Source organism: Myotis lucifugus, unplaced genomic scaffold, assembly GCF_000147115.1.
Source record: "Myotis lucifugus unplaced genomic scaffold, Myoluc2.0 scaffold_767, whole genome shotgun sequence".
In the NCBI taxonomy this organism is placed as follows: domain Eukaryota; kingdom Metazoa; phylum Chordata; class Mammalia; order Chiroptera; family Vespertilionidae; genus Myotis; species Myotis lucifugus.
The window spans coordinates 191,196-200,149 of record NW_005871815.1 but is presented as its reverse complement, the minus strand read 5'-3'; positions in this window follow the sequence as shown (position 1 = coordinate 200,149).

Genomic DNA, 8,954 nt, shown 5'->3' with positions numbered 1-8,954 from the left:
TCCCAGATTGGAGAGGGTGCAAGACGGGTTCAGGGACACCCCTCACCTGTGCACGAATTTCATGCACCGAGCCTATAGTTTTTTGTATAAAATAGTTTACTAGAATAACAGGGAGAATTCTTTTTCACATGTTTATTATGTTTTGATAGCATGGTTTGAGAGTTTGGAGCACATAAAGAGAACCATGTTGTGAAAGCACAGTCCATACTATTTGTAGCTACTAGTATTTTTTGCATGGAGCACCAGGCTTTACCTCAGAAAAGGAGCCAGGACTTATGTTGCATGTGTGCTCATAGAAGTTTGTATGTCTGAGGAATGGTGGGGGGGGGGCATACTAGTAAACCCCAGGAAAAATGGGACCCCTGAGGTGTGGGCCCCCAGACCCCTTCTTGGAGTCCACAGGGTTCCCTGGATCATCTGAGGGGCCTGGGGGCTAGAAATACTAATCACATATTGCCTTTAATGACACTGAAGGTTCTCATAGCACTCAGTCATATGGGCGCTCCCTTGTAGGTAACTGACTGCCTTTCTCTTGATGCTTTTAAGAGTCTCTCTCTGTCTTTAACCCTTGGCATTTTAGTTATGATGTGTTTGGTGTGGGTCTCTTTGAGTACCTCTTGTTTGGGACTCTCTGCACTTCCTGGACTTGTAAGTCTCTTTCTTTCAGGTAGGAGAACTTTTCTGTCATTATTTCTTCAAACAAGTTTTCAATATCTTGCTCTCTCTTCTCCTTCTGGCACAGCTATAATGTGAATGTTGGTAAGCTTGAAGTTGTCTCAGAGGCTCCTTACATTAGCCTCATATTTTTGGACTCTTTTTGCTCTTCTGATTGGGTGTTTTTTGCTCCCTCATATTCTGAATTGTTGATTTGATTCTTGGAATTCTCTAAGTCTACTGTTGAATATCTGGACATTATTCTTTATTTCAGTTAGTGTGTGCTTAATTTCTGACTGCTCCTTTTTCATGTCTTTGATGTTCTCACAAAGATCCTTGAAAGTCTCACTAAGTCCCTTGAAGCTCTCCTTAAGATCCTTAAGTAACATAATAACCATGGTTTTGAACTCTGTATCCAGTAGTTTGCTTGCTTCCATTTCTTTCATCTGTGACATGTTTCTTTGTCTCCACCTTTTGGCTGCTTTCCTGTGTATATGAGGAAACAATGAACAGTTCAACATTATTCATAATTATTATATTTATGTCTCTTACCCTGGTACTCTCATTCTTCAGTACGTATTTATTAATTATTCACTATGTTCAAAATTCCATACTCAGTGTCTCATTTACTGCTGTGCCCTCTGTTTTTGGGTAATGGGGATTATATGATATTGAAGAGTAATCGCTCTATAAACATCACTACAGACAGATATTAGAGGCCTCAGAACTGACTACTAAAATGAAAGGGGCTGATAACTGAAAATCCTTCTGGTATTGAGAGGCACCTTCTCCAAGTCTCTAAATAAAGTGGCCAAACTTGCTACCTCCTAACCTGGCCCTAGGTCTTCCTCTCCTCAAGTCCATATAAACATAGCTCTGTAAAACCAAAGGAATTTCTCAAGGCAGGAGTAGTAGAAAGTACAAAGTTTATGGTAATGGGTTAATCCCTCACACCACATTTTTTGGCAACCAGCAGACATATTGCCTGGGTATAGACAGGAAGGAGAGACTGCCATGTCATTCCTCATTTAAATGCCCTCTGTTCTCTTATGTAGTAGGTTAGCTGTTGTTAATTGGTTGTCTCCTTGAGTAAGTGGAAAAGCAAAGGGAAAGAGTCAGAATCTACATCTAACCGAAGTTTTTAATGGAACTAGATTGGCTTGGTTAAATTTAGTACCTGAAAGTGACCTGAAACCAATGAGAATTTCTCATGATGGTATTACAGAGGGGAAAAACAAACGAAAAGATTAGACATAACATAGTTGAAGACAATGGTTGGAAGAAAAAATTTTAAATGTTTATTTTTTACATATTACAGAGTTGAAATGCTTAATAAATCAGTTCATGTGAATAAATAAAGAAATGTGAAAGATAAAATTCAATATAAAAGTATACCCCCTTCAATAGGAAGTGGTACAAAGTTCACGAACTTCATAATCAGGGACAAATTTGAATCATGACTCTTCCTGTCACTAGTTGTGTGACCTTGGCAAGTCATTAATTAATTCGGTTGTTTTTAATCCATAACAGGATAGCTAAACTTACATCAGATTAAGATGAAATGAAATAGCAGGCCTGTTCAGATCCAGCCAAGTAGCAGACTCTCAAAACTTTGTAGCTTTTTTCCTTACTCTTTCAACTCATCCCTTCCAAAATTGACCTCTGATGTAAGAAATTGTGTATGCACTACAAGACAGGAAATAATATGACAATAGCATTTGACTCCAAAAATGATTAGTAGAATAATTCAAAATCTAGTGTACGACTTCTAGTGAGGAATTCTGGCATTCATCTGGGATTTGTAGAACAGATCACATTTTTATAGACTCAGATTTTGGAGGAGAAGAGATATAGTCAGAGGTATGATTTGAGAGACCAACTTTAATTTGAGAAAATTGCTCATGTGGCTAGCAGTGGAGGAGAAATAGGTCAGATGGGAGATGGGTGGTGCCTCACAGAACTCTTCCTAGAGTGGAATGTTACTGCAAATTTGTTTCAATACAGGAATATTAACGACTGCTAATCATTAGCCTCACACTTCACTTATAATAAGAAATAACAAGTTAATTGTATCTGCTGAACTTTAGGAATGTTAATAGTTTGTTCCAGAAGCTTTAGCCTAACAACATATTCCCCTGAATAAATATAACAATAGCACTCAGTTGCTGTGACATTTGAAAAATCTCTGTTTTCTAAATTATTTATTCTATTTCATTAAACCAGTCACCTTAGTTTTTGTTCTATTTTATTACACTCAAAATGATGAGTAAAGTTGCTATAATTTATTATATTGTAATAATAAAAATGATGCGGAGGACAGTTTTATTTTGGTAGGGAAAATAAAACTACTTCTAGCTAAGCTTGATCACCTATTCCATAAGTAATCATTCAATTCAAGAAGTATTAAAATTATGCCCTTTTCAAAATTAACTAATCAGATGTAATTAAAATAATGGAAAGAATCTGGAAGGGTTAAACTGACAAAACATTCTCATTTACCAATAAGTAACTCAATTTGGGCTTTGTTTAAATACATAAATTTGCTACACAAACTTCATATCTAAGAGTTCATTTGCCATTTTCTTTAAAGAAGTAGTTCTAAACCAGCCGTGGGCAAACTACGGCCTGCGGGCCGGATCCGGCCCGTTTGAAATGAATAAAACTAAAAAAAAAAAAGACCGTACCCTTTTATGTAATGATGTTTACTTTGAATTTATATTAGTTCACACAAACACTCCATCCATGCTTTTGTTCCGGCCCTCCGGTCCAGTTTAAGAACCCATTGTGGCCCTCGTGTCAAAAAGTTTGCCCACCCCTCTTAAACACTAGATGCATATTATAGCAACCTGGACGTATTTTAAAATGTTTCTGTGCTGAAGATGCACCTGCAGAGATTCTGCTTTAACTGGCCTGGGCTGGAGCATCATTTATTTGGAGTGTTTCCCAGGTGATACAAATGTGGAGTTAGGTTTCAAACCCATTTCTAAAGCTTCCGTCAGCTTTTCAGCAACGGTGAGTGGTGTTTTCTTTGGGGTCTCATAGATCTACTCATAATTCTGATAGCATCAGCCATGCAGTGTTGTATTACATCTATTTAATCACCAGTCTCCTGGATCTGCATCTGGAAATGTCACAAAAGTAGAAATGCCTTACTGGGTATCTGGCATCTACCAGGGTGTCTGGACTATTGTGGGCCCTCATTGCACTGGGGCGCCTGGGGGTGTAGCTGGTGTATGAAGTTGGGAGTATGAGATTATGACCTGGGTTGGCAGGTTGCTCCCCCAGCATCCAAGGTCCCACATTTGGGAAATGAAAACCCTGTGTTTGTTTTGATGGAAAGCATAATTTTAATACACTTTACACAAAGGAAATAAAGTCATAAGACTTATTAATTACAGACCTCAGGAATGGGGGCTCTGATTTTGGAGGAGAAGAGATCTAGACAGAGCCAGGGGAAGGGTAGACCTCTGTCCCAGTCCCAGGTCACCAGCCAGCAGAAGATGGAGAGCAGGGTAGCAAGCGCTCATTAATTATAAGGTAGTTGGGACAGAGTCGCTAACTTTTCGCAGGCTCTACTCTAAATGGTTATTTTAAAAGGTACCCAGGGGAAGACCCTGTGGCAGGAATACTAAGCTTGAGCCCTTCCCTAAGTGTCCAGACTCCGGGTGTGAGCAGGATTGTCACACTGCAAAAGCCTGGGCCGACACTCAACATAGCGGTTTTCTCATCACACTCATCAATGAATAAGGACCCTAGGTGATGTGTGGATGCCTGTGTGAGGCAATCTATAACACTGGTGCAACTGTGAAGGGAATAATATAGACAATGGCTCTGGGAGAAGACAATTGTAGGAAGAAAAGTACTTGATTATAACCCCTTTGAGGCTTTTGCTTTATAACTTATTCCAATTTGCCATACAGGTATAAGGATATCGGCCTTACAGTTTATTTTTTAATTAAAAGTAAAACAGAGATTATATCCCTAAATTTAATATTCTCCTTATTTAAGGAAGAACTAGCATGCATTCAGATGCCTGGTTAGCTTCTCCTTCTCAGTTAACTGCTGTTACTGGAACATTAGTCTCATTGAAGTATTAGTTGGTAGGCTTTAAATGTTTATGTATGCTAAGGATAAATGCAATCTAACTGCAGCTCAATCGCATTTTGAAACAAATACAGAAGTAGTGTGTGCACATTTTAGATAGTTCAGAAAATACATGTACACATCATCCTACATGAGTAGACAGCTTCTCAGAGCCTCTCTGAAGCGTGACTGAAGCTGGGTGGCCTCAGTCCCTGTGGAAGAAACTAGAGTTGGGAGTCAGAGCTCTCCCATGGGTGACTGGAGATGTGACATCAGAACTCAAACTCCATTATTTTGTCACTTGAGAAATTCTTGCCATGTCTCAGGTACCTGCTTTGGTCTATTTCTTACTGATCAGTCAGACCTGCTCAAGTTTCAGGGCATTAGGCCTTCCTGTGTCCCAGCATGCTTTGAGATATAAAAAGATCATCACAGGAAATCAATATTGCAGTAAAGATTTTTTTTTATAATTTCATATTGTATGAAGACATGTTGTGAAAATGGAAGAAAGACCATGTAGTCAATATACTACAACTTCCATATAGGTCCAGTATGTGCCAAGTTCTATGTACTGAGAGGTAAAAAATAAAATAAAACTCAGTCCTCGGGTAATAATATCATTCAAGGAATCTCTAGAACAAGGGGGCAGATCTGCAGGATTTTCAAGGAAACTCCAAAATAACCCTGGAAAACACAAGCATCTTCAGTACAACTACACATATTTTTTGAGCTCTACAAATTGTGGGATGATAGAGAGACACTAAATCAAAGAGATGTCCCACTCCTCTCTGTCATTGATATCAGTGGGCAGGAGCCTCTCCAAGACAAAAAGAGCTGTGCTTTACGTTTCTGGGACAGAGCAACCTGCCTTTGAGTCACCCAGGTGCTTGTTAATATGAAGATTCCTGGACCCTCCACCCTGGATTAAAATCTTTAGCAGCAAAGCTCTGGAATCTGCATTTTAACAGCTCCCAGGGAGATTCTTCTCTGTATTAAACAATTGCCCTAGTGTGTAGTGGCTGGTAAGGTTTCAGAACAGCAACTAGGAGATCTGGATTGTAATATCAGTTTATTAACTAAATCTCCTACAAAGTCATTTCTGTGTCTTCGTATTCCTTTTTTTTTTTTTTTTGCTTTCAAAAGAGCATTTAGTAGTGTTAAGCTAAAGATAATCAAACATTGGTTAGATAACCTAAAGTTTAGATCTCAGTTTCTTCATCCATAATTTGGTTATTCTGGTCTTCATCCATAATTTTGTTATTCCGGACTAGATGATTTCAATCTTCTGGTTCTAACACTTTACGATTCTAGGTCTCTCTGTAGGGACAGGGTGGATTCTGCTTCAGATAAAACAATAGCTAACTCCTGTTTCTGGTGCAGTGTTTTAGTCTGTTCGGGCTCCTATGAGAAAGTACCAAAGACTGAGTGGACCATAAACAACAGAAATTTATTCTTGAGACTTGAATTCCAAGCTCAGAGTGCCAGCATGGTCAGGTTCTCATCAAAGCCCTCGTCCGGATTGTAGACGCCCAGGTTGCACTGTGTCCTCACATGGTGGAAGGGGCAAAGGAGTCCTGGGGTCTCTTTCCTAAGGGCACCAATTCCATTCCTGAGGGCTCTCATTATCTCATTTACCTGCCCTCAGGACCTAATTGCCTCCTAAAGGCCCCATCTTCTAATACCATCATTTTGGGGATGAGGTTTTGAAGTATGGTAGCAATCATCTCAGGTAGAAACTGTAGTTTAACTTTAACCCTGCTGTTTGGCTTCTGTACTTACTTGCTTTGGTTAACAATAGAAAAATTACTTTGATTTTCTGAACTTATGTATGCTATCCCAATCGATTGAATACTCCATTGTTGGTGGTTTGAATATCCCATTGATTGTGATCTCACTGGTTTTAGAAAGCACATTCTTCTGTACCTGGGAACCAGGACAGCACAATTACCCTAAATTGCCTCAGTGGCTACAGATAATGCATTCTGATTGACTCAGTGGTCCCAAGACCAGGACAGCACAATTATTCTAAATTGCCTCAGTGGCTCCAGGCAATGTGTTTCCCTTGATTCAGTGATCCAGAGACCCAAAACGATAATTTAACTAACTTGCTCAATTCCGCTTCTGTAACTGCTTTTTTGCAAACCAGGTTCCTCATTCCAAACCCCGAGATGTAATCAATACCTTTGTGATTTTTGCCTATATAAGTCTGGTATTGGGGCTATGTAACTACTATGAGATTTGGAGAGCATTGCCCCCTCGTAGTCACGGCTTCGAAATAAATGTGACTCCTTAATTCGACTTCTTGAGGCGTCCTGGTGTGATTTGCGGGGTACATTACAACAGTTTCAACAAATGAGTTTTGGAGTGACACACACATTCAGACCATAGCATGCAGCTTTGAGAACATGAAACCTCTGCTTCCCCTGATACATAGTCTCTGGATTTTGAGGAACTCAGCGGGTTTGGGTTGGACTCACAGTTGAGAAATCTCAAGAGAAAGAGAACACTGCCAGTTAGCTGGTTTAAAGATCAGCAAAAAGATGCTGGAAACATTGGCGCTCACCTACACATACAGGTTAGAGTGAGAGCAGTAATGCCTGAGGCTTTCTGCGTGGAGTGTGTCAGCTCCTACCGTGAGCAGTTCACTTGGTGCAAGTAATTGTTAGCAGGTAAAAAGCTGGAGAAAGAAACAGTGATTCCCTACAAGAAAAACAAATCCGCTTCCAACCCCTGCCAAGCCAAGAGTCACAGAGTTAAAACAACACAATAGTACACGGCAGGTAAGACTTACCTGCTCTTTGTACCTCTTCAACTGGGGAAGCACTGGAGGGAGGCCAGGGAGGGGAGAGACAGGAGACCACCCACTCCTCTCCATCCCACAGCAGGCACCACTGAAGCAGTCCCCACGAAAGGAGGGAGCAGGTACACTGCCCATCGCTAGATAGATGTTTTAATTACCAAAGTTAGATTGTCTTAGGGTTTAAATAGACCCGAGCATTTACCCTGGATTTCAAACAAGTATGAAGGAGAAAAAAAAAATAAAAACAGCCTTAGAGAAAGTTTGAATACATCATGAAGAAAAATAGTAAGATTGGGTTTTTAAAAATATATATATAAATTACAGTTCCAAATTTTGCATTTTTTTCTAACAGTGAACCCACAAATATATGTTGAATATTGATATGTGAAGAGAACTCTTTCTTGCCTTTTGGGTGATAAAAAGATGTGCATGGCACTGTCCCCATCCTCAGTGAAATTCTACTTTATGTTTGGATAAGGATATATCAGTAATTATAGTTCAAAACTTAAGAGCATAAGTATAATTCATACAAGCAAATTTATGAATTTCAGTGAAAAGATTTGGCAAGTTTTCATACAGCAAAGGCATTATCAAGGTTCCTTGGAGAATGGGTAGATTTCTTTCTTTTGACAAGGAAGCAAAAAAAGAATAGCTTGATGAGAATGGCAGAATAGTAAAAAATATAGGTTATTTAGAAAGGGAATATAGGATAGTATGGAATTAGAGTATGAGGGCTAGAGAAATGCCAAAAGCAATAACTTGGGACTGTTTTTGTTTGTTGGTTGTGTGTGTGTGTGTTGTGTTTTTTTGTTTGTTTGTTTATTGATTTCAGAGAGGAAGGGAGAGGGAGAGACAGATAGAAACATCAATGATGAGAGAGAATCATTGATCAGCTGCCTCTGCACATGCCCTACTGGGGATCGAGCCTGCAACCTGGGCATATGCCCTTGATTGGAATCGAACTGGGACCCTTCAGTCTGCAGGCTGACACTCTATCCACTGAGCCAAACTGGCTAGGGCCTGTGGGTTTGGGTTTTTGTTTTTTTTTTACAAAGAACATAACAGTTTGTAAATTTTAAAAAAAGGTTTACAATAAACTTATTCAAAGTAAGATGTTATTTGGAGGCAAAAGTGAGAGAAGATATGATTTTATGAGGCTGTAGACATTTACATATAGCAAAAATGCAAAATATGAATTTTATAGATAAAATATTATAAATTCTAAACTATAAAATAATTCTAGAAAACTTAGAACCCAGGTGTCCCCATGTTTATACTAAATGAATGCCAAAGAAGTACTGGTCCCTTTGGAAAGAGTATTGTAAATGATAGGGGAAATATTAATTGTCTTTGGAACAAAATTATTAACCATAAATTTAAGGAGAATTGTGAGTCTGAGATTTGTATTTCAGGAAAA